Below are 27,617 nucleotides of genomic sequence, written 5' to 3' on the forward strand. Positions count from 1 at the left end.
GTCTGAGGACAGAGTCTGAGGACAGGGTGTGAGGACAGGGTGTGAGGACAGGGTCTGAGGACAGAGTCTGAGGACAGGGTGTGAGGACAGGGTGTGAGGACAGGGTGTGAGGACAGGGTCTGAGGACAGAGTCTGAGTACAGGGTCTGAGGACAGGGTGTGAGGACAGGGTCTGAGGACAGGGTCTGAGGGCAGGGTCTGAGGACAGGGTCTGAGGGCAGGGTCTGAGGACAGGGTCTGAGGACAGGGTCTGAGGGCAGGGTCTGAGGACAGGGTGTGAGTACAAATTCATTAATCTAACAAAAGAAAAGATGATCTGCAGCAGCATTAGCGCCATCTGCAGGTGCACACAACAGTGAACAGGTACATCACAACTAGCGTGGCTCCTTATAATGCACCCAGGGACAAACTATCTACAATTGTTTCACATTTCTTTTCTATTCTTCTTTTCTTTTTCACTCTAACTGCACCTCGTATTTAAGGAGCAAAAAAAAAATATTTATGTTAATTTCTGACAGACTGATTCTCATTCAGAAAGATTTTATCCCCCAATTATCTCTGAACAATCCGGCTCCTAAAACTGTTCCACTCTTCGCCCCCGTAAGAATCTCTCCTCCGCGTCCCCCTCCTCGACCCCCTCCTCGACCCCCGGCGTGACCCCGGCATGACCCCGGCGTGACCCCTGAATCGCTGCGACGCGAAGAACAACGACTTCACCCAAAAGCGGCCGCCCCCTCCCTCTTGACCTTTGCCCTCATCTTTCACGAGAGCCTGCCGCCGAAACCAAATGCCAGCGCTAATTAGCACACGGCTCGTTAGCTTCCCACCGGCGCTCAGAATTACCCTATTACACCCAAAGTAATTGTCTGCCGGCGCTACTGTAAATCAGGTTTATGTCTTTGGAAAGAGGTGACGGCGCCGTGGCAAAGGGTCGCATCCCAAATTCAGTCCGGGGAAACTCAAAGTGACGCACGTGAAGAAGGGGGAGGCGACGACTGTGGAGCGTGTGCCGCTTTCCGAAGCCGCTTTACGCCACTGACGGCACAACGCTAAAGCGGGAAAGTGAGACGCGCGTTTGTTTTGTGTTTTAACCGCGTTCGGACGTCGTTCCCTCGTCTGGCGTTCAGCGTCCGTCACGTCCTGGTCACGAGCTCGTCTTCGTTAGCCTCGGGAAACACTTGTGACGTCAAAGGCGAAATGTTCCGTTCTGTGTTTGCGACGCACAAACTACGGCTGTCAAAAGTATCGACAGATCAGATACTAATCAACCTAGACAAACCCACAAAACTGGACAAAATATGACCAAATTTAACCTTCGAGCCGTTTCAGAACTAGTACATTTACCAAATAAACTTTAAAAATAGAATCAGACATTTTAGTATTGTAACAACACCACTCTGTCATTGAATAGTGGTCATTACAACTGTGTGCTTACGTTAGCATGTCGAGGGAAAGCTAGCTTTTGTTCATTTCCCTATGGTAATTCCCTCTGATGACAGCAGATGGAGCGCTGACACCAAATCCTGACGAGGGAACGCCTGACAGTTTTATACTCAATGTGTACGATTAAGTTCTACAAACATGAGATGTCAAAACAAGTCAAGCCGTTCAACGACGACGACGGAATGAAACACTTAAAGGTGCATTATGTCACTTTTCTGGTAAGGCGTTCGTAAAACCTGTATTCTTACTGTGGTCGCCTTTCCACAGATCTGACCTTCAACTCGGTAGCGTCATCTGCTTGCCTTCATGGAGACATTAATGCCGCACTGTGGAAAATTCGAGCCAAATAACGTCTCGTCGCACACATGATAAAACTCATTCCTTTTGTTTTATCCTTTTTTTAAATTTTATTTTTACGTGGCATTATGACTTCTTGTTGTTGCTATTAAAAAAAACAAATATATTCAAGCAAACAAAAAGTTACGCACTGCACCTTTAAGTAGTTTAATAAGCTATAATGAGTTCCCCACTAAAGCAAAGATACGATAAATATTGTGCCCCATCTCCAGGTTACATGTGAGATCTGTGGAGAGGCGAGCGGTTGCAGGAAGCACGGAGGTATTTGTGAGCAATAAAACCACTTAAAATAAACGTTTTCTCGAGATTGTTTTGCTGTTTCTTTTCCCGTCAGAAAAGCGCGGCGTTATTCTTGTCCAGAACGTCGCCTGCTGTGTTTTTGAGTGACACCGGACCGGGCCGCGCCGATTAAATCTCGACGTCTGATCGCGGACGGACGGGCGGGTTTGCCGTTTAATTAGAACCACGGAAGCGTCCGCAGGAGGGTGGCCGCGGGTTCAGCGCGTCACCCGCTCCCTCTGTCTTCATCCGGACGTTCATTAAGAAGCGCGCGAGCTGAATTACTCCCGGCGGCGCGGTTGATATTTCCAAGCCCGGTTAACTCCACGAGGTCGTCCGTTTTAATAATCCTTTCAAATTGCTCTTAGTATAACACAGACGATCCTCATAGACTCTCGTATTGGATATATCGTTATGGTCTTTTTTTTTTTAATCTGGAGCGCTGTAGCGAGATATTAAAAGATACGTCTGTTTGAAAGATATGATGTATGTCGGAGGCTTTTGGCCAGTCCAGGAGAGAAATGAGGGGTAAAATGAGGGGTAAAATGAGGGGTAATCTGCACAATTGGCCGGTGGAAACCGCCAAGAGTGTCAGAGGAAGAGGACTTTAGAAAAACAAAGAACGCCAACACTCGGATTGAAGAGATTGATCGTTTCCACTGACGCCGATGTCAACGGACTCGCGAGTTAAACATGCGGGTGTAAGAAATGTGCATTTTATATTTGTGAAGGCGAGTGAGTCTTTTTCCGATTGAACGGTCTGCTGCTCTATCCGCGGCGGAGTTCCTTGCTTTGGCTAGAAAACAAAACTGTATTATTACTATTGACGGTAACTTTTATCAATCCAGTCAATTTCGTTTGTTCGTTCGTTGCCCGAATCCATAAATCACGTTTGTATCAAATTGTAAGGGACCTGGTCATTCCCAGCCCCGTAGAGGCAAACAACCTCTTTTTTTGGGCGGAGAACAAACTCGGACACAGAAGTGGGATTGGGTCAGAAGCGTGTTTTTCTTCTCCGTTGCACAATACAATGACTTATTTACCGCTCCGGCGACACACGGGGCACACTGCAAAACCTTTGTTCTCTATGATGGGATTACAAGTGGTATTTCTCCATTTTTAAGCCTTAGAATGCGGCGAAGGCTCTTTTTTCCCCCCTTTTCTTTAACTTAGCGACTTGTTTATTCCCAAACAACAAAAGGCCGTCGCACATAAACAGACTCGATTGTGCCGATGCAGATTGCGAACAGGTTTATTTTTGGGTGAGAAGCGCACAGACATCGGAACGTTACTTTGCAGAGAATTTCACCTCGAATCTCAACCCCGACTCTGCGCCGCCGCCTTCGCCATCTCGACCGATTGCCATCCCATCCCGCTCTGTCCCGCGTTCCGCTTGGAAATACAATTACCTTTCACCGCCACCAGACTAATCCTGCAATGGACAAGGGCAAAGTTTGAGAGTTCGGAGAAGGGCGCGCGACACTGGCGAGAATGACGATGTTCTGACAATGTTCTGACGATATTACGATGGTGAACGCGTTGTACCGCCTCTTCTCTTTGCGCTGAAGACGTGGCCGAAGTTCTGTCTGAAGGCGTCGTTTTAGGGTTTCGATTCTGCGTCGTGACTCCTCGCAGGCGCGTTCGGTGCGGTGTGTGGGAACGCGATAGCTCCGTCCTCACAGTCAAACCAGACGGACCAGCCAAACTGCATAATGTTTAGAAGTATATTTGTTTCAGACGCTGCTGATGCTGGACTGCGGATGCGGATGCTCCTCGACCGACTGGAGGAACGCTCTCCACTCTAGATGAACGGCTCGTCATCTGCCTGGAGGAACTGTCTTGCTAGATGAACTTCCCTCTCTCCTGGTTCTGCTCCACCGTTTCTATCTGCAAAATGGAAGCGCGTCCGTCCGTGGGAGTCGGATCGCTCCTTCACTGTGGTTCTCTCCGAGGGTTTTGTAGCTTTTCTTTGCCGAGAATGAGGGTCTAAGAACAGGGGATGTCGGGACGTTAGCTTGTTTCCTATGAACGTCGTGTCAGCTGTTCTCCACTGTTTCGCTGTTGTGATTTTGAGTTGAATTGAGCAATATGTTCAGTTCTTTTTCAATACCAATGTCATGAAACCTGAAAAGACCCACTCAAACACAGGGAGAACATGCAAATTTGTGCAGGACGACGGGAGAAACGCACAGCTCTTCCTCGGGTGTGTGCCAGGGAGACGGGAGAGTGTGACTGAAATCCAGAAGTGGTAGCACACGCAGTTATGTTTACTTGAGTAACTTTTTGAAGATATTCTCTGAACAGTTTTTTTTTTCTTTTTCAAATAGTCCAGTTTATTCTACAAAAGTTTGAACCACATTTTTTTGGAGCTTTGTAGAAAAAAGATCCAAACCACTGACGATTAGAATCACACATTAAAATTCAATCGATTGCGCTTTTGCTCGTGAGGTAAATCGGGTCGATGACACGCTTCGAGGTGAAGATGCAGGTTAATATGGGTCAGGCCTTGGGTTAAGGTAAGATCAGTCCCCAGCAAATGAATGTAAGTTAGAGTCTCCCACAACGTACGTGAACTCCCCGAGCGCATACGCGGCAGGAGGGCCGACAGAACGGCTGATTCTGCAGGAAGTGAGTGACAGCTGAAAGAGAGAGAGAGAAGAGGGGAAACAGAAACCTGCGAAGGCATCGTGAAGAACCGTCCTTCAGCTTCAACGTAATGCAGTCTTCTATACCATATTTTCCTGTCGCACCAGCCAAAAAACACATAATAGAGAAGAAAACACATATAAGTCGCATTAGAGTATAAGTGGAATTTTTGGGGGAAATGTATTTGATAAAATCCAAGACCAAGAACAGACATTTCATCTTGTAATATATGTAATTTAGAATAATAACAGATTAGAGAACATGGTGAATAGGTGTACGTATGCTAACGCTAACACCTTCAGCTACATGACGCACAGACAGAACTGTGGTAAGTGTCTGGTATGTTAACGTAACATATTAAGAGTTATTCAGATAACTATAGCATAAAGAACATGCTAACAAGTTTACCAAAGCATCAGTTTTACCCCAAATCACTAAATCCATTGAATTCTTCTTCCTCTGTGTCACTTCTAAACAACTCCACAAACTCCAGAGGTAGAGGAAGTGCTGATTCTTCTTCTGCGTCGTTTATAGCCTAGAGCGCCCTCTTGTGGTTGTCAGTGTAAAAGTAACAAACCTTTTCTGATTCGGATTAATAATATCACATATCAGTCGCACCCCGGCCAAACTTTGAAAAACGTATAGTTCGGAAAACGCGGCACACTCTAAATGATTTATGATACATTACTCCATTCGTTATCCACGTTCCTTCCCTGATCATTGCATCTAATTTGTCTCACCGGCGACAACAGCAATCGCATTGTGTTTGATTAATGCCAGAATTTTGTTAACTCTTAAAACTCTAAAAAATACAAATAATAGTAACAATGAATCAATAATTATATAAAGCACTACTATAACGTAACAAGATTTCTGATTTCTTTCATGATGTCAAGATTTTCTGACACAAACACCCTCGGGGGGCGTCCAAACTATGGCCCTCAGACGACTTGTTGTTGACCCTCACCTGCATGAATGTGCAATATGTAGTTTAAAGGTCAATTCCAAAAGAAAATTGTTCCTCCAGCTCAATTTTTAAACTATCAGAGAGAAGCGCAAACAAACGCCAACAAATGAAACAACAGACAAAGAAAAGACACGTGTCAGTCTGTTAGGTTTGGGCACTCTTCCTCCCTATTGTTTGTAATAATATTTTGTCTGTTCAGTTCTTGTGTAATGATCTGTTTAGTTTTTTATTAGATTGGCTCCCGGCCGCGGGTGCCTTTAAATGGAGGCCGGATGTGCTCATCGTTCTCTCACAGCTCGGCTCCGCCCATCCCGTTACGCGTCCCGCTCCGCTGTCCCACTCAGCTTGCCTGCTCCCAGCTGGCTTTCTTAGCGGTAGCGCTAGCTTCTTTGTTTGGCCTGGTGGGACCGGTAGTCCCATTTTCTTATTTGTTTGGGGCGTAGATAGGGGGTTTTTGTACCTTATTTTTTGCTATAGTTAGAGGTGTCAGCACCGGCTTCGAAGACCCTATACGGGGCTGGCCCGGTGTCGCTCCTATTTGTTTCTGTTTGGCTGGCCCACCAGGTCCATCTTTCTTTTTTCAACGTTGGGTGATTTTTGGGGCACAGGGGTTCGAAAGTTGGCATTTATTTTGGTGTAAAATCCTATTAAACTTAATCTTGTCTTCGTCTCCGGTGTCCTTTAAATATGTTGCAGCCTCTCTTCGGGGTCATAACACAGTCAGAAAAACACTGACTTTGCAGGTGACGACGGTCCAAAGTGAGAGGAGAGAACACGGTTAGCGATATTCTCCGGACGAGAGGCCGGGGACGCTCGCGGGCGTGTGAAAAGTCCATTAGCGACGATTAAAAAGCCATTGCGCTATCGACTTAAGGAGCTCAGTGGGTGCGGCGATCCTCTCTCTGCGGAGGAGCGGCACTTGGGTCAGCGAGCTCTCGGACTCACGGAGACGTCCGAAACAATTGGCTCCAGACTCGGGGAACACTGTGGTTTTCTTGTGTCGTCCAAATGTATGAATTTTAAGGAGCGGAAAACAAAGGCCGTTCAGAAAATAACTGTTTCTAATACGTGTATTTTTGTAATTAATTGGCGCCCAAATTGTAATTGTGATTTAAATTGGTTTCATTGCAATACTGGCACATCAGCAGTAAAAGAGGAGCAGAGAGAGGAAACTAAATCTCACGTTTTGGAAAGAATTGCGCTTGTAAAAACTGTTTTGTTAACACTGTGACAAAGTGCGTGGTCACTGAGGCTGTCAAGATGATTAGGTTGAATGTTAATTGTGATTATTCAGGTCACAATATAATCGTAAGAACCCAAAAATATTAATCGTGACAATTTTAGAAGCAAAATTAAGTATTTTTAGTTCAATCTATCGTCCAAAAAATAGACTTAAACGTAAATAACTTTTTGATCTGGCTATTTTTGTCACATTTAACTTGATCAAGTCTTTCAGACAGTCAAATTATGTAAAACTGGTCACAAACTTGAGGAATAGTAACACATTAAACAATGGAAATTAAAGAAAATTAAAGATTTCCCTGTTGTTTTATCACAGTCTCAATAATTGTTAAATCGTGATGTTTTTTCTCACAATAATCAAACATTTTATATCGTGACGTCCCTACTCATAAAGACCGGACTGAGATGAACGAGGCGCTGCAGATTTGAAACCGCGTGTCTCGGATGTAAAACTCCAAAAATGGAAACGGCAGATGGATACACGTGGGACGCTCTTTTGGCTGAATTTAAACGCGGACAACCGGGACGTTTGGGACGGATACGAAAGGCCTGGCTGTACGTTTTCTTATTTTATTTTTTTACTTCTTTGCATACGTCGTTCTTCTGTTTGTTCCTATTTTATGTTTGTATTTCAAATCTTCAGACTCACCTGGACAAACTGTCAGATGAGTTTAAGGTGAGAAAGAACCAACAATAACAAATATATCAATTTCATCAGCTTTTCTGTCAGATTAATTACATCAATTTAGACAAAAAATACTTTAATTCAAACAGGAAAGTCCCATTGAGATGAAGCTTCTCTTTTTCAGGGGAGTCCTGGCCCCAGAGGGTGGAGCCTGTTGTACAGTGGTAGAGAAAACCTACGCAGACACAGGGAGAACATGCACTCGAACCCAGGACCTTCTTGCCGTGAGGTGAGGGGTCTAAAAGAAGTAGAATGTTACATGAATAATAACAGTAATAAAAAGGTTTGGATTAGACCATTCTGTTGTTGGAAAGTGTTTTGCGTGAAGGGTCTCTCATTTATTTAGCTTATTTTATCAAAGATTACTAGGAGACAAAATTACATGTTCTGAAAATGTGTTATTTCTATCCGTGTATCAGTTTTAATCACCTTCTTGCTGTGACAGTGAGCCCACATGTGAACCCTCTGATTAGTCATTTCTGTGTCCTTAAATGTTCCTTAAATGTTCCTTAAATGTTCTTAAATGTCCTTAAATGCTCCTTAAATTTCCTTAAATGTCCTTAAATGTTCCTTAAATGTTCCTTAAATGTCCTTAAATGTTCCTTAAATGTTCCTTAAATGTCCTTAAATGTCCTTAAATGTTCCTTAAATGTTCCTTAAATGTCCTTAAATGTCCTTAAATGTTCCTTAAATGTTCCTTAAATGTTCTTAAATGTCCTTAAATGCTCCTTAAATGTTCCTTGAATGTCCTTAAATGCTCCTTAAATGTTCCTTGAATGTCCTTAAATGTTCCTTGAATGTCCTTAAATGTTCCTTAAATGTCCTTAAATGCTCCTTAAATGTTCCTTGAATGTCCTTAAATGTCCTTAAATGTTCCTTGAATGTCCTTAAATGCTCCTTAAATGTTCCTTGAATGTCCTTAAATGTTCCTTAAATGTTCCTTAAATGTTCCTTAAATGTTCCTTAAATGTCCTTAAATGTCCTTAAATGTTCCTTGAATGTCCTTAAATGTTCCTTAAATGTTCCTTAAATGTCCTTAAATGCTCCTTAAATGTTCCTTGAATGTCCTTAAATGTTCCTTAAATGTTCCTTGAATGTCTTTAAATGCTCCTTAAATGTTCCTTGAATGTCCTTAAATGTTCCTTAAATGTCCTTAAATGTCCTTAAATGCTCCTTAAATGTTCCTTGAATGTCCTTAAATGTTCCTTAAATGTCCTTAAATGCTCCTTAAATGTTCCTTGAATGTCCTTAAATGTTCTTTAAATGTTCCTTGAATGTCCTTAAATGTTCCTTAAATGTCCTTAAATGTTCCTTGAATGTCCTTAAATGTTCCTTAAATGTCCTTAAATGTCCTTAAATGTTCCTTAAATGTTCCTTAAATGTCCTTAAATGTCCTTAAATGTTCCTTAAATGTTCCTTAAATGTTCTTAAATGTCCTTAAATGCTCCTTAAATGTTCCTTGAATGTCCTTAAATGCTCCTTAAATGTTCCTTGAATGTCCTTAAATGTTCCTTGAATGTCCTTAAATGTTCCTTAAATGTTCCTTAAATGTCCTTAAATGTCCTTAAATGTTCCTTGAATGTCCTTAAATGTTCCTTAAATGTCCTTAAATGCTCCTTAAATGTTCCTTGAATGTCCTTAAATGTTCCTTAAATGTTCCTTGAATGTCCTTAAATGTTCCTTAAATGTTCCTTAAATGTCCTTAAATGCTCCTTAAATGTTCCTTGAATGTCCTTAAATGTTCCTTAAATGTCCTTAAATGTCCTTAAATGTTCCTTAAATGTTCCTTAAATGTTCTTAAATGTCCTTAAATGCTCCTTAAATGTTCCTTGAATGTCCTTGAATGCTCCTTAAATGTTCCTTGAATGTCCTTAAATGTTCCTTAAATGTCCTTAAATGCTCCTTAAATGTTCCTTGAATGTCCTTAAATGTTCCTTAAATGTTCCTTAAATGTTCCTTAAATGTCCTTAAATGTCCTTAAATGTTCCTTGAATGTCCTTAAATGCTCCTTAAATGTTCCTTGAATGTCCTTAAATGTTCCTTAAATGTTCCTTAAATGTTCCTTAAATGTCCTTAAATGTCCTTAAATGTTCCTTAAATGTCCTTAAATGTCCTTAAAAGTTCCTTGAATGTCCTTAAATGTTCCTTAAATGCTCCTTAAATGTCCTTAAATGCTCCTTAAATGTTCCTTGAATGTCCTTAAATGTTCCTTAAATGTTCCTTGAATGTCCTTAAATGCTCCTTAAATGTTCCTTGAATGTCCTTAAATGTTCCTTAAATGTTCCTTGAATGTCCTTAAATGTTCCTTAAATGTTCCTTAAATGTTCCTTAAATGTTCCTTAAATGTCCTTAAATGTCCTTAAATGTTCCTTGAATGTCCTTAAATGTTCCTTAAATGTTCCTTAAATGTCCTTAAATGTCCTTAAATGTTCCTTGAATGTCCTTAAATGTTCCTTAAATGTTCCTTGAATGTCCTTAAATGCTCCTTAAATGTTCCTTGAATGTCCTTAAATGTTCCTTAAATGTCCTTAAATGTTCCTTAAATGTTCCTTAAATGTTCTTAAATGCACCTTAAATGTTCCTTGAATGTCCTTAAATGTTCCTTAAATGTCCTTAAATGCTCCTTAAATGTTCCTTGAATGTCCTTAAATGTTCCTTAAATGTTCCTTGAATGTTCCTTAAATGTCCTTAAATGTTCCTTAAATGTTCCTTGAATGTCCTTAAATGTTCCTTAAATGTTCCTTGAATGTCCTTAAATGTTCCTTAAATGTTCCTTAAATGTCCTTAAATGCTCCTTAAATGTTCCTTGAATGTCCTTAAATGTTCCTTAAATGTTCCTTAAATGTCCTTAAATGCTCCTTAAATGTTCCTTGAATGTCCTTAAATGTTCCTTAAATGTTCCTTGAATGTCCTTAAATGTTCCTTAAATGTTCCTTGAATGTCCTTAAATGTTCCTTAAATGTTCCTTGAATGTCCTTAAATGCTCCTTAAATGTTCCTTGAATGTCCTTAAATGTTCCTTAAATGTTCCTTGAATGTCCTTAAATGTTCCTTAAATGTTCCTTGAATGTCCTTAAATGCTCCTTAAATGTTCCTTGAATGTCCTTAAATGTTCCTTAAATGTTCCTTGAATGTCCTTAAATGCTCCTTAAATGTTCCTTGAATGTCCTTAAATGTTCCTTAAATATTCCTTGAATGTCCTTAAATGTTCCTTAAATGTCCTTAAATGTTCCTTAAATATTCCTTGAATGTCCTTAAATGTCCTCGTCTCCAGACCTCAGATACTGCACAAACTGGAGCCTGATAAAACATCCGTTCTCTGGGGAGCACATCAGCCGCCTCTGCCTCTCCGCACCGGGAATACAAAATGTACACAACCCTGATTTAATGTTGGCAAAAATGGGTTGGGATGTGCTAACTTGTGCTGCGCTGGAATAAAGTAGGACTGAACCAGGACCGAATGAGCCTCAGAAGTAAAAAAGAATGTCCTGAAAACTTTAGCCTTTCGTACTTCCTTTCGCTACTTTCAGAAGTCCGTGCTAGTGAGTTTTGCCCTCCCATTAAAGCAAACAAACATCCAGCGTGCTATCAAACAATCAGCGTGCTAACAAACATCCAGCGTGCTAACAAACATCCAGCGTGCTAACAAACATCCAGCGTGCTAACAAACATCCAGCGTGCTAACAAACATCCAGCGTGCTAACAAACATCCAGCGTGCTAACAAACATCCAGCGTGCTAACAAACATCCAGCGTGCTAACAAACATCCAGCGTGCTAACAAACATCCAGCGTGCTAACAAACATCCAGCGTGCTAACAAACATCCAGCGTGCTAACAAACATCCAGCGTGCTAACAAACATCCAGCGTGCTAACAAACATCCAGCGTGCTAACAAACATCCAGCGTGCTAACAAACATCCAGCGTGCTAACAAACATCCAGCGTGCTAACAAACATCCAGCGTGCTGACGACGCGCTTCCTGCTTCACGGAGGACACAAAAAGCCCACAATGCACTCATTTTCACCCAAATAGATGGGTTTATACGGATTTGAAAACGCGTACAGCCCCTTTAAAGTTAACAGTATGTATAAATGTATTAATTGTCTTACATATGTACCGCAGCGGTTACAGGCTTATTGGCATTTGCTGAACTTATGCTTTGTTTATGCAGTATGATGTATTTGTTTTTGAAACTATAGTTGTTGGATATGAACAAAACATTTAAGATTTGTGCACCCCAGGGTCAAACGTGAAAGAAACCAGCATCAACCAGTCTTGAACACTTCTACTGCAATAATGTTTTTTCTTTGTCCTTCTCCTGCCCTTTCTTGTCCACGCACAGCGATGGAGGCAGGGAAATAACAGAAATAGTCACAAGACCAAACCAAGTGCCTTTTTTTTCTCCTGGTGAAATTGTACTTGAGGAAATATAAAAAATCAAACATAAAAGCCAAGTGGGAGCCGATGATGCTCGAGTTGGAAAGGGAAGGCTTCTCGCGTCGGCACCGCGTAATCAAATACGTGAGGAGTTTGTGTTGATTTCCCCTGGCTGTTGTGGACACAAGTGTGAGCGGGGCCCGGCCCGTTCCAATGTGGAGCGTGTCTTTGAACAGAGGACGAGGTGCTCGGCACGTGGGACACTCAAATGGGACGGACGCTTGAAAAGACCACGTCTTCACCTCCTCCTTCAGACCAGATGATTCTATCCTTAAAGCAGACTTGTGTGTGATTAAGTCTGTTTTACGTCCTGAACATGCTTTCGTCACCTTGTTTTAGAACTAACGATCACTAATGAAGAAAAAATACACACTGCCTGTCCAAAAAAAGTGTCCACAACAACGTGGGAAGACAAATCCTGTGGTCATGGATGAGGTGTCAGCGTGTTTGAGAAGGGTCAAATCATTGTCATCGAGCAGAGAAAACATCTAAAGGAGAAGCAGAAGCTGATCTACTACAGATCTGAACCCCAGTGAGAGTGTTTGGGACGAGCTCTGAAGATCTGTGTGAGGAATAATGACACTGGAGGGAAATAGATATTTGAATATTGCAGAAGCTTCTTGAAACTATGCCACGGCGAGTGTGTGCGTGATCCAAGCCAAAGAGCAACTATTAGAGCCTGACTTTCTTTCTGACCTGTGGACGTCTACAAATGCATCTATTTGTTTTTTAAGGTTCTCTGGCTTGAGGGTTTTATTGGACAAGATACTTACAGCATGGAAAAGGGGAGAGAATGGGTGGAGACATTCAGTAATCGTCACGGCTGGGAAGTAAACCCACAGTGGCAACTTCCCCTTCTCCTTCTTTGGATTCAGATGATCCTCGAGTCCCTGGAGAAACGGTCTCGACTCGATTTGGACGGTTCTTCATCTGCCGGGAAGAACTGGTCCTCCTCCTGAAGAACTGGTCCTCCTCCTGAAGAACTGGTCCTCCTCCTGAAGAACTGGTCCTCCTCCTGAAGAACTGGTTCTCCTCCTGAAGAACTGGTTCTCGCCCCCCTTCATCACATCACCCACGTCTCAAAACAAAGACCTTCCAATCTGCACATCATTACATCATCACAGGTTCTGCCGCGTCAGTCTTTTGCCGCGGACCTTTTCATATAGAGCTGTTTAGAAGAGAGTAAATCGAGTTCTACCTTTTAGTATTCAAATGTGTGTCTTTTCAAAGTGCCGATTTGCAGCATCCGAGCGTTGATATATTCATGGGAAACAATAAGTGTTTGTGCACGAGCTCCGGTGCTTCTGTGTTGCGGCGGCGGCGTTAAAATGCATGAGCTCCGATGAAGAGGTGGAGCTGGAGTTCGGGACCAAAAGCACCAGCCAAAATTGTGGGGTCGGATACCATGGCGACGCACCGGTGGGGAATATATTCTACCGCACAACGGCAAAAGTGTTGTTCCGCTTCCATCTGCGAGTAAAGCCACAAAAGCCTCGTGTTGGTTTGAACCCTTGTGTCATTTCGTCATGGATGGTTTAGATTTGCTTGTTTTCGTTGTCTTTCCTTTAGTTGTACCAGATTTTCTGTATCGTTTTGATGTTGTTCTCCCAATTATGTGACTTCAAATTATCAAGCAGTATGTTACGTCCAAACAGTTACTCTTCAGTACCTTAGTTTCCCCAAATAAACATGTTTTCTTACTTGAGTTTCTTAACTTTCTACTAAGATGGTTTTCACTAGATTTGTGTGTATGTCACTTTAGAGTCGGTTCTTTCTTAACGCCGACATCACAAGGATAAACCATCTCTCTGGACGGAACATACCATTAGACCAGCCTCCTGCTGGTGCCAGAGTCAGGACTAAACATGGACCGGCCTCCTGCTGGTGCCAGAGTCAGGACTAAACATGGACCGGCCAGAGTCAGGACTGAACTTGGACCGGCCTCCTGCTGGTGCCAGAGTCAGGACTAAACATGGACCGGCCTCCTGCTGGTGTCAGAGTCAGGACTAAACATGGACCGGCCTCCTGCTGGTGTCAGAGTCAGGACTAAACATGGACCGGCCTCCTGCTGGTGCCAGAGTCAGGACTAAACATGGACCGGCCTCCTGCTGGTGCCAGAGTCAGGACTAAACATGGACCGGCCTCCTGCTGGTGCCAGAGTCATGACTGAACTTGGACCGGCCTCCTGCTGGTGCCAGAGTCAGGACTAAACATGGACCGGCCTCCTGCTGGTGCCAGAGTCAGGACTAAACATGGACCGGCCTCCTGCTGGTGCCAGAGTCAGGACTAAACATGGACCGGCCTCCTGCTGGTGCCAGAGTCAGGACTAAACATGGACCGGCCTCCTGCTGGTGCCAGAGTCAGGACTAAACATGGACCGGCCTCCTGCTGGTGCCAGAGTCAGGACTAAACATGGACTGGCCTCCAGCTGGTGCCAGAGTCAGGACTAAACATGGACCGGCCTCCTGCTGGTGCCAGAGTCAGGACTAAACATGGACCGGCCTCCTGCTGGTGCCAGAGTCAGGACTAAACATGGACCGGCCTCCTGCTGGTGCCAGAGTCAGGACTAAACATGGACCGGCCTCCTGCTGGTGCCAGAGTCAGGACTAAACATGGACCGGCCTCCTGCTGGTGCCAGAGTCAGGACTAAACATGGACCGGCCTCCTGCTGGTGCCAGAGTCAGGACTAAACATGGACCGGCCTCGTGCTGGTGCCAGAGTCAGGACTAAACATGGACCGGCCTCCTGCTGGTGCCAGAGTCAGGACTAAACATGGACCGGCCTCCTGCTGGTGCTAGAGTCAGGACTGAACTTGGACCGGCCTCCTGCTGGTGCCAGAGTCAGGACTAAACATGGACCGGCCTCCTGCTGGTGCTAGAGTCAGGACTGAACTTGGACCGGCCTCCTGCTGGTGCCAGAGTCAGGACTAAACATGGACCGGCCTCCTGCTGGTGCTAGAGTCAGGACTGAACTTGGACCGGCCTCCTGCTGGTGCCAGAGTCAGGACTAAACATGGACCGGCCTCCTGCTGGTGCTAGAGTCAGGACTGAACTTGGACCGGCCTCCTGCTGGTGCCAGAGTCAGGACTAAACATGGACCGGCCTCCTGCTGGTGCCCAGAGTCAGGACTACACATGGACCGGCCTCCTGCTGGTGCCAGAGTCAGGACTGAACTTGGACCGGCTTCCTGCTGGTGCTAGAGTCAGGACTGAACTTGGACCGGCCTCCTGCTGGTGCCAGAGTCAGGACTAAACATGGACCGGCCTCCTGCTGGTGTCAGAGTCAGGACTAAACATGTACCGGCCTCCTGCTGGTGCTAGAGTCAGGACTAAACATGGACCGGCCTCCTGCTGGTGCCAGAGTCAGGACTAAACATGGACCGGCCTCCTGCTGGTGCCAGAGTCAGGACTAAACATGGACCGGCCTCCTGCTGGTGCCAGAGTCATGACTGAACTTGGACCGGCCTCCTGCTGGTGCCAGAGTCAGGACTAAACATGGACCGGCCTCCTGCTGGTGCTAGAGTCAGGACTAAACATGGACCGGCCTCCTGCTGGTGCTAGAGTCAGGACTGAACTTGGACCGGCCTCCTGCTGGTGCCAGAGTCAGGACTAAACATGGACCGGCCTCCTGCTGGTGCCCAGAGTCAGGACTAAACATGGACCGGCCTCCTGCTGGTGCCAGAGTCAGGACTGAACTTGGACCGGCCTCCTGCTGGTGCCAGAGTCAGGACTAAACATGGACCGGCCTCCTGCTGGTGCTAGAGTCAGGACTGAACTTGGACCGGCCTCCTGCTGGTGCCAGAGTCAGGACTAAACATGGACCGGCCTCCAACTGGTGCCCAGAGTCAGGACTACACATGGACCGGACTCCTGCTGGTGCCAGAGTCAGGACTGAACTTGGACCGGCCTCCTGCTGGTGCCAGAGTCAGGACTAAACATGGACCGGCCTCCTGCTGGTGTCAGAGTCAGGACTAAACATGGACCGGCCTCCTGCTGGTGCTAGAGTCAGGACTAAACATGGACCGGCCTCCTGCTGGTGCCAGAGTCAGGACTAAACATGGACCGGCCTCCAACTGGTGCCCAGAGTCAGGACTACACATGGACCGGACTCCTGCTGGTGCCAGAGTCAGGACTGAACTTGGACCGGCCTCCTGCTGGTGCCAGAGTCAGGACTAAACATGGACCGGCCTCCTGCTGGTGTCAGAGTCAGGACTAAACATGGACCGGCCTCCTGCTGGTGCTAGAGTCAGGACTAAACATGGACCGGCCTCCTGCTGGTGCCAGAGTCAGGACTAAACATGGACCGGCCTCCTGCTGGTGCCAGAGTCAGGACTAAACATGGACCGGCCTCCTGCTGGTGCCAGAGTCATGACTGAACTTGGACCGGCCTCCTGCTGGTGCCAGAGTCAGGACTAAACATGGACCGGCCTCCTGCTGGTGCTAGAGTCAGGACTAAACATGGACCGGCCTCCTGCTGGTGCTAGAGTCAGGACTGAACTTGGACCGGCCTCCTGCTGGTGCCAGAGTCAGGACTAAACATGGACCGGCCTCCTGCTGGTGCCCAGAGTCAGGACTAAACATGGATTGGCCTCCTGCTGGTGCCCAGAGTCAGGACTACACATTGACCGGCCTCCTGCTGGTACCAGAGTCAGGACTGAACATGGAGCGGCCTCCTGCTGGTGCCAGAGTCAGGACTAAACATGGACCGGCCTCCTGCTGGTGCCAGAGTCAAGACTAAACATGGATCGGCCTCCTGCTGGTGCCAGAGTCAGGACTGAACTTGGACCGGCCTCCTGCTGGTGCCAGAGTCAGGACTGAACTTGGACCGGCCTCCTGCTGGTGCCAGAATCAGGACTGAACTTGGACCGGCCTCCTGCTGGTGCCAGAGTCAGGAATGAACATGGATCGGCCTCCTGCTGGTGCCAGAGTCAAGACTAAACATGGATCGGCCTCCTGCTGGTGCCAGAGTCAAGACTAAACATGGACCAGCCTCCTGCTGGTGCCAGAGTCAGGAATGAACATGGATCGGCCTCCTGCTGGTGCCAGAGTCAAGACTAAACATGGATCGGCCTCCTGCTGGTGCCAGAGTCAAGACTAAACATGGACCAGCCTCCTGCTGGTGCCAGAGTCAAGACTAAACATGGACCAGCCTCCTGCTGGTGCTCCTGGCAGCCGTTTCTCTCTACTTTGGTCAGAATTGTAAACGTTGCTGATCGATGACATTTAGGTCAGATCTGGAAACCTGAACGTTCAGACAGACTGGTGCAGATTTATTTCCACTTACAAAACTGGCCTGGGTCGGATTTGGAACAATGGGACGTGTGCTGTTCACACTGTCAATGGGACGTGTGCTGTTCACACTGTCAATGGGACGTGTGCTGTTCACACTGTCAATGGGACGTGTGCTGTTCACACTGTCAATGGGACGTGTGCTGTTCACACTGTCAATGGGACGTGTGCTGTTCACACTGTCAATGGGACGTGTGCTGTTCACACTGTCAATGGGACGTGTGCTGTTCACACTGTCAATGGGACGTGTGCTGTTCACACTGTCCTGATACAGGTCACGTATGGGCCAAAACATCTGGATTAACCTGCAGTGTGAACGTGGTCTTACATTGTGTTGAAAATTACATTGTATTGTGTGTTTTTTTTATTATCGTTGTGCTTTCTAAATCGGTATCGAGTATCGGGCATTAGTATCGCACCACAAAACTTCAGGTTATGAGACAAAACTGTTGTACCTCCCGAGCGCCCCAGTGTAACCCCCAATAATAAGAGTTATGCCTCACGTAACACAGGATAAACACAACGAAAGAAAGAAAGAAAGATTTCAATGGTCTTTGTGCCGGGTGCGTCAGTCGGAGATGAAGCGCGTGCAGCTCGTGTGAAAGGCGTCGTAGCGGCAGAAAGTCGGTTTACATCACGACTGCGCTCAACGCCCGCCGCTGCATTTGAAGCGGCGGCTCGGCTCGGCAGGTGGCCCGAGAAGAAACCCGAAAGTGAACGGAGAAAAAAAAGAGATAAAAGAAATTTAAATTTATAAAAAAAAAACGGCGAGAGCGCTGCTTTTGAGCTCAACGCGTCAGAAGAACATGCGCCGCTGCCACCGTCAAACGCCAAAACTGAATGACACAACAGCAACGAAATACGAGGCAGAGCAACTTCTGCTCGGGAAAGTTAGGAGAGGAAAAAGCACGAGCACAAGAACTGACAAAAGCTGAAGTTATTTACTGTATTTTCTGGATCATAGGGTGAGTCGCTCTGGAGTTTAAGTCGAACCAGCCAAAACATGCATAATAGAGAAAAATAAACATATAAGTCGCATTTTTGGACGAAATTTATTTGATTAAATCCAAGCCCAAGAACAGACATTTTATAATAATAACAGATTAGAGAACATGGTGAATAGGTGTACGTATGCTAACGCTAACACCTTCAGCTACATGACGAGTCAAGTCAAGTCTTAAAACTGCACCAATCCAATGACTATTTCCAAATACTTGACAGAAAAGAATAAATGCCCTTACGTATAATTTGTTAAAACAGTTGTATATTATCTTAATTGTGTAAGCAAATGGTCGGGAAATGCCAAACATGGCGTAGACCAGACCGCACCACCCGCGAGCTCTCGGTGTGTTTTATCAAGGCTTATAAATCAAAGGGAAGGGTTAGGGAAAGGGAATTATATCTAAATTATACCAATGCACTGCTCGTTTGAGCGGCTACGCTACTAAATATAATAAAAAAAACACAATTGGAAAGAGAAGGTAATCTTACTTTGACGGACGGAGAGTGGGAAAATGTGTGCACATCCCAGTGTTTGAGGGAATTCTGTTGGAAAAATGTGTCACTTTTTTTATAACACCACGTCAAAGTGCTCATTATTCAGAGGGTCCCGTCACTGCCACGTGTTCAGAGACTGTCCCGTCACTGCCACGTGTTCAGAGATTGTCCCGTCACTGCCACGTGTTCAGAGACTGTCCCGTCACTGCCACGTGTTCAGAGACTGTCCCGTCACTGCCACGTGTTCAGGGACTGTCCCGTCACTGCCACGTGTTCAGAGATTGTCCCGTCACTGCCACGTGTTCAGAGACTGTCCCGTCACTGCCACGTGTTCAGAGACTGTCCCGTCACTGCCACGTGTTCAGGGACTGTCCCGTCACTGCCACGTGTTCAGAGACTGTCCCGTCACTGCCACGTGTTCAGGGACTGTCCCGTCACTGCCACGTGTTCAGGGACTGTCCCGTCACTGCCACGTGTTCTGTCCCGTCACTGCCACGTGTTCTGTCCCGTCACTGCCACGTGTTCAGAGACTGTCCCGTCACTGCCACGTGTTCAGAGACTGTCCCGTCACTGCCACGTGTTCTGTCCCGTCACTGCCACGTGTTCAGAGACTGTCCCGTCACTGCCACGTGTTCAGGGACTGTCCCGTCTTTGCCACGTGTTCAGAGACTGTCCCGTCACTGCCACGTGTTCAGAGACTGTCCCGTCACTGCCACGTGTTCAGGGACTGTCCCGTCACTGCCACGTGTTCAGGGACTGTCCCGTCACTGCCACGTGTTCTGTCCCGTCACTGCCACGTGTTCAGAGACTGTCCCGTCACTGCCACGTGTTCAGGGACTGTCCCGTCACTGCCACGTGTTCTGTCCCGTCACTGCCACGTGTTCAGAGACTGTCCCGTCACTGCCACGTGTTCAGGGACTGTCCCGTCACAGCCACGTGTTCAGGGACTGTCCCGTCACTGCCACGTGTTCAGAGACTGTCCCGTCACTGCCACGTGTTCAGAGACTGTCCCGTCACTGCCACGTGTTCAGAGACTGTCCCGTCACTGCCACGTGTTCAGAGACTGTCCCGTCACTGCCACGTGTTCAGAGACTGTCCCGTCACTGCCACGTGTTAAGAGACTGTCCCGTCACTGCCACGTGTTCAGGGACTGTCCCGTCACTGCCACGTGTTCAGGGACTGTCCCGTCACTGCCACGTGTTCAGAGACTGTCCCATCACAGCCACGTGTTCAGGGACTGTCCCGTCACTGCCACGTGTTCCGTCCCGTCACTGCCACGTGTTCAGAGACTGTCCCGTCACTGCCACGTGTTCAGAGACTGTCCCGTCACTGCCACGTGTTCAGAGACTGTCCCGTCACTGCCACGTGTTAAGAGACTGTCCCATCACTGCCACGTGTTCAGGGACTGTCCCGTCACTGCCACGTGTTCAGGGACTGTCCCGTCACTGCCACGTGTTCAGAGACTGTCCCGTCACTGCCACGTGTTCAGAGACTGTCCCGTCACTGCCACGTGTTCAGAGACTCCTGTTGTGGACACAAACCTCACAGGCGGTCAAGGACTGGACAGAAAGGAACAGACAGTCAACACTCGTCAACACTACTCAGCACTAGTCTACACTACTCAGCACTCGTCAACATTACTCAACACTAGTCTACACTTCTCAACACTAGTCTACACTAGTCTACACTAGTCAACACTAGTAAACACTACTCAATACAAGTCTACACTAGTCTACACTACTCAACACTAGTCTACACTACTCAGCACTAGTCTACACTACTCAGCACTCGTCAACACTACTCAGCACTCATCAACACTACTCAACACTAGTCTACAATACTCAACACTAGTCTACACTACTCAACACTAGTCTACACTACTCAGCACTCGTCAACACTACTCAACACTAGTCTACACTACTCAACACTAGTCTACACTACTCAGCACTAGTCAACACTACTCAGCACTCGTCAACACTACTCAACACTAGTCTACACTACTCAACACTAGTCTACACTACTCAACACTAGTCTACACTACTCAGCACTCGTCAACACTACTCAACACTAGTCTACACTACTCAACACTAGTCTACACTACTCAACACTAGTCTACACTACTCCGCACTAGTCAACACTACTCAGCACTCGTCAACACTACTCAACACTAGTCTACACTACTCAACACTAGTCTACACTACTCAACACTAGTCTACACTACTCAGCACTAGTCTACACTACTCAGCACTAGTCAACACTACTCAACACTAGTCTACACTATTCAGCACTAGTCAACACTAGTCTACACTAGTAAACACTAGTCTACACTAGTCAGCACTAGTCAACACTCGTCTACACTAGTCTTCACTAGTAAACACTAGTCTATACTAGTCTACACTACTCAACACTAGTCTACACTATTCAGCACTAGTCAACACTCGTCTACACTATTCAGCACTAGTCAACACTAGTCTACACTAGTAAACACTAGTCTACACTAGTCAACACTAGTCAACACTCGTCTACACTAGTCTACACTAGTCAACACTAGTCTATACTAGTCTACACTACTCAACACTAGTCTACACTATTCAGCACTAGTCAACACTAGTCTACACTAGTCAACACTAGTCTACACTAGTAAACACTAGTCTACACTAGTCAACACTAGTCAACACTCGTCTACACTAGTCTACACTAGTAAACACTAGTCTACACTAGTCAACACTATTCTATACTAGTCTACACTAGTAAACACTACTCAATACAAGTCTATACTACTCAGCATAAGTCTACACTAGTCTACACTACTCAACACTAGTCTACACTACTCAACACTAGTCTACACTAGTCAGCATAAGTCTACACCAGTCTACACTAGTCTACACTACTCAACACTAGTCAACACTAGTCTACACTAGTCAGCATAAGTCTACACCAGTCTACACTAGTCTACACTACTCAACACTAGTCAACACTAGTCTACACTAGTCTACACTACTCAACACTACTCAACACTAGTCAACACTAGTCAGCATAAGTCTACACTAGTCTACACTAGTCTACACTACTCAACACTAGTCAACACTAGTCTACACTAGTCAGCATAAGTCTACACCAGTCTACACTAGTCTACACTAGTCTACACTACTCTACACTAGTCTACACTAGTCTACACTAGTCTACACTAGTCTACACTAGTCAACACTACTCAACACTACTCTACACTACTCAACACTAGTCAACACTAGTCAACACTACTCAACACTACTCTACACTAGTCAACACTAGTCAACACTACTCTACACTAGTCAACACTAGTCAACACTACTCTACACTAGTCAACTCTAATCTAGACCGGACTCAGCGTTATTGGCCCCACAAACCATAATCATGATTTTGGTGTAGGTGCAACTTTAAGAGCTGATGTTTGAAAAATGTTTTTGAAGTTTGTCCCTCATTTACCAGACAAAGTGTACAAGTACTTCCTGCTAAGTGTGTACAAGTACTTCCTGTACGCCAAGTTCAAACAGGCGCCATTCTGCACAGGAAAACGACTGCATACCACATTGAACAAAACAACTGAACAAATAAACTGAACAAACACTTTCTTCTGCAGCTGTGGCGGCCGAATGACGACATGCTCCAGGGAAGTTTGTGGGTGATGTTGTACTTTTGAGCCATTGCACACCAAACGTATGAACAATCATTCATTTGTTGTCTTTTAATTCAGCAACCAGTTCTTCTGAACAGTTTCAAACCTGTTTTATAATTGAGTCATCAGTCTGCGGCGCTTGAACACAAGAGCACATTATGTATGCATGAACAGCATGGCAGCCAATGACAATTATTAATGATATCAATTTAACAGTGTCATGATAATCAACAGTGTCTATGAAAATACCACTGTTCAAAAGCAGAAGTGGATTTGCTCAGGTTTTCTAATCAAATAATGAGCTGTCGAGGGAATGAAACGCTGCAAAAAGAGAGTTTGGTGAAACGACTTGAATTAAGAAATACATTTCTCTTAAATAGAATTGGATTTGGTTTTAATTAACACGATGCAAAATTGACTTTAAAGAGCTGTATGATATAATGATATAATGGTTTTCCTTTCTGCATTTACCCATTTAAAGTCGTGTTTTGAGTTATTCTTGCACGTTTGAGTCGCCGTTGCTCTGACAATTCCACCGACCTCCTAAACACGCCCACTGTTCTGCACTTACACCGAGTTTTTTTCGCAAAGCTTTTATTTTATCATTGTTTATATTTTACTCTTATTGCTTACTCCTGTGGCAACGGTGCATCCTTAAAGTTTAATCCTGATTTAATCCTGTTTTGGACCTGATTTACATCTGGTGGTACTTGATGTTGCTACGACTTTGTTGAATTGTGTTTGTAACAGCAACAAAAAATCAGAACCAAATCTTTACCAACATAAAAAACTTGCATTATTCCTAAAATGAAGCTCAAGTTGCTTTAGAATGAAAGGATTTGTGAGCGCCAGGGTCAAGTAAGAGTGATTTAGACCTAACTCTTTTCACGGTTTGGAAATAATATATGCAGCGTTAAATGTACAGAATAAACACACAAAAAAGACTGACTGAAGAGCATATTCTCAATATCTTTTGCATGTAATAAAGTAAAATCTGTTTATCCCCCGTACAGAAAAGCATCTATTTATGTGAAAATTACACAACAGCGCTTTCTGTACATACATTTTTTTGGAACGATTCTCCGATAAGCAGGAAGTGCGCAGTTAGAATGCTAATGTAGCGTTACCGTGACAGAGAGTTGTGAAAAACGCTTTTAAACTCATCGCGGTGAATATTTTGGATGTTGAAAAAGCATTGGTTTAGTGAGCGATACGCGTGGAGCTGTAACGAGTTTAAACAAATCAGGCAGTAGCGGACGCATGTTTGACTCTTCACTGTGTTAGGACGTCCAGTGTCTTTGGGAGGTGCTTCACGTTCCCTTGTCTCTTTCGGCCGGACAGAGAGAGGGGGATTATAGTGGGGATTGAGAGAGCGAGACAGAGGAGGAGACCGTGGAGCCCGATGTAACACTGCCCCCTAAAGGCAACAATCAAAATGCAGGTGTTTGGACCAGGTTCACGGGTCATATCTGTGTAACTGCTGCGAAAACAAAAACTGACATACGGTGCAAGGTCTTCTCTGTCAGTGTAGATAATCTTAAAACAAAGCTCAACAGGAAATATGTGAGATTTTGGATCCGATGAAAAGAATTATGAAATGCCAATGTTTGTGCCGTTTCCGTTTTGTTATTTAATTCCATAAAATAGTTATACATGCTCATTCTCTCCATCTGAAATTATTATATCAAAGTATTATTACTGCAGCTACAACTGAACATGATCTACATCATTCCGAAATTATGTATTATTTTCCCTATATATTTACTGTATCCATAACCATAATTAGGCTATAGAAAAATAATGTAGGCTTTCATTAATAGCCTAATATTGTTTATCATATACAAATGTGCAATATAAAAAGGAGAGAGAAAATCTGCTGTTTAACTAAACCATTTATTACAGCTTAATATTTTATAAATAACATATACTGACCACAACGACGCTAATGATAGAACTTCCTCTGCGTTACACATCGAGCACTTCGGCGCTTTGGCGGGATCAACTCTCACTGCCTCTGAGATCGACGTATTGGGCACCCCTGGCCTAGATGAACTCTCCCCACTACATGACCTGCTCCTCATTGGCCTAGATGAACTCTCCCCACTACATGACCTGCTCCTCATTGGCCTAGATGAACTCTCCCCACTACATGACCTGCTCCTCATTGGCCTAGATGAACTCTCCCGCTACATGACCTGCTCCTCATTGGCCTAGATTAACTCTCCCCACTACATGACCTGCTCCTCATTGGCCTAGATGAACTCTCCCGCTACATGATCTGCTCCTCATTGGCCTAGATGAACTCTCCCGCTACATGACCTGCTCCTCATTGGCCTAGATGAACTCTCCCCACTACATGACCTGCTCCTCATTGGCCTAGATTAACTCTCCCGCTACATGACCTGCTCCTCATTGGCCTAGATGAACTCTCCCCACTACATGACCTGCTCCTCATTGGCCTAGATGAACTCTCCCGCTACATGACCTGCTCCTCATTGGCCTAGATGAACTCTCCCCACTACATGACCTGCTCCTCATTGGCCTAGATGAACTCTCCCGCTACATGACCGCTCCTCATTGGCCTAGATGAACTCTCCCGCTACATGACCTGCTCCTCATTGGCCTAGATTAACTCTCCCCACTACATGACCTGCTCCTCATTGGCCTAGATTAACTCTCCCGCTACATGACCTGCTCCTCATTGGCCTAGATGAACTCTCCCCACTACATGACCTGCTCCTCATTGGCCTAGATGAACTCTCCCGCTACATGACCTGCTCCTCATTGGCCTAGATGAACTCTCCCGCTACATGACCTGCTCCTCATTGGCCTAGATGAACTCTCCCCACTACATGACCTGCTCCTCATTGGCCTGGATGAACTCTCCCCACTACATGACCTGCTTCTCATTGGCCTAGATGAACTCTCCCCACTACATGACCCGCTCCTCATTGGCCTGGATGAACTCTCCCCACTACATGACCCGCTCCTCATTGGCCTGGATGAACTCTCCCCACTACATGACCTGCTCCTCATTGGCCTGGATGAACTCTCCCCACTACATGACCTGCTCCTCATTGGCCTAGATGAACTCTCCCGCTACATGACCTGCTCCTCATTGGCCTGGATGAACTCTCCCCACTACATGACCTGCTCCTCATTGGCCTAGATGAACTCTCCCGCTACATGACCTGCTCCTCATTGGCCTAGATGAACTCTCCCCACTACATGACCTGCTCCTCATTGGCCTAGATGAACTCTCCCCACTACATGACCTGCTCCTCATTGGCCTGGATGAACTCTCCCCACTACATGACCCGCTCCTCATTGGCCTGGATGAACTCTCCCCGCTACATGACCTGCTCCTCATTGGCCTGGATGAACTCTCCCGCTACATGACCTGCTCCTCATTGGCCTGGATGAACTCTCCCCGCTACATGACCTGCTCCTCATTGGCCTGGATGAACTCTCCCCGCTACATGACCTGCTCCTCATTGGCCTGGATGAACTCTCCCCACTACATGACCTGCTCCTCATTGGCCTGGATGAACTCTCCCCGCTACATGACCTGCTCCTCATTGGCCTGGATGAACTCTCCCCGCTACATGACCTGCTCCTCATTGGCCTGGATGAACTCTCCCCACTACATGACCTGCTCCTCATTGGCCTGGATGATGTCTCTGCACTGCATGACCTGCTCTTCTTCTATTTGGATGAACTCTCTCTACACTAGATGAACATGTCCCTCTGTCTTGAATGCTTCTGGCTCTACAGTCTCCATCTGCAGCTGTCTGTCTCCTTCACTGGTGGTTCTTGTCCAGGTTTCTTTTTCCCACTGGGTTTTTGCCCTGGGACAGTTCACTTTCTGTGAACACTCGTTAATCTGCTTCTCTATTATTGACCAATGACGTTGTAGTTGTATTGTGCAGCTCTTTGGGGCAACTGCTGTTGGGATTTTGGGCTTTACACATTTTTTTAAATTGAAATTGTAAGAAAGTTCAGTGACTTTGCCTGTTTGTTTGTGTCCAGACCAAACCAGGAAGTGATGGATGAGAATTTCAATGACAACCACAGTCCACTAAAGTCCCAGTCGTTGGTCCAGGACAGGTCAGAGTCCATTTGTCATCACAGGTTTGAATCGGAGCAGAAACACTCTTCAGCCTAAAGCAGTGACTAATATGAACAAGTGCAAAGGTCCCAGCAGAGGACCTCCAGAGGAGGCACAGGACGAGCAAAGTCAAGAACACACCAAACAAACATGTTCAAGTGCAAACCCAGTTCTCGTACAGAAATAATGCCTTTGATTCTTCTTGATTCTTATTCTCCATAGAAATGTCATCGCTTTGCTTAGAATGTTCCAGGAGAGCATTACAGGCGTTAAAAATTCCTTTAGAATAATAGTAGAAAAGTAGTAATTTGGACACAAATCTAATTTTCCTTTTTCAGTTTTTAAATGTAAACAATAAAACACGTAACGTCATGTGGCTTGTTTAAGCAGAGCAAATCGATGAAGGCGTTGCAAGACGTCCTACGACACCTGTGCACCAGCCCCTGTGATATCACGAGATCAAGGCGAGATCAAAACAAGATCAAGGCGAGATCAAGACAAGATCAAGGCGAGATCAAGGCGAGATCAAGACGAGATCAAGGCGAGATCAAGACGAGATCAAGGCGAGATCAAGACGAGATCAAGGCGAGATCAAGACGAGATCAAGGCGAGATCAAGGCGAGATCAAGGCGAGATCAAGACGAGATCAAGGCGAGATCAAGACGAGATCAAGGCGAGATCAAGGCGAGATCAAGGCGAGATCAAGACGAGATCAAGGCGAGATCAAGGCGAGATCAAGACGGTGCAGGCGGTGAAAAGCCAATGCAGTCTTGATGGACCACAAAGCCCAAATGCATGATGGGAAATGCAGAGCTATGTAACACTTGTGGAGACACTGACATCTGATTGGACCAGCTCTGTTTCTGCTCCTCCTCCTCCTCCTCCTCCTCACTCTTCATCTCATGTATCCACATCATCACAGATGGCCCGCGTGAGCGCAGACGGCCCACGTGAGACGCAGACGGCCCACGTGAGACACAAAAGGCCCACGTGAGACACAAAAGGCCCACGTGA

This window comes from Eucyclogobius newberryi, unplaced genomic scaffold (genome assembly GCF_026437365.1).
Source record: "Eucyclogobius newberryi isolate DKJ021-1_F unplaced genomic scaffold, fEucNew1.0.hap1 SCAF_15, whole genome shotgun sequence".
Classification (NCBI taxonomy): Eukaryota; Metazoa; Chordata; class Actinopteri; order Gobiiformes; family Gobiidae; genus Eucyclogobius; species Eucyclogobius newberryi.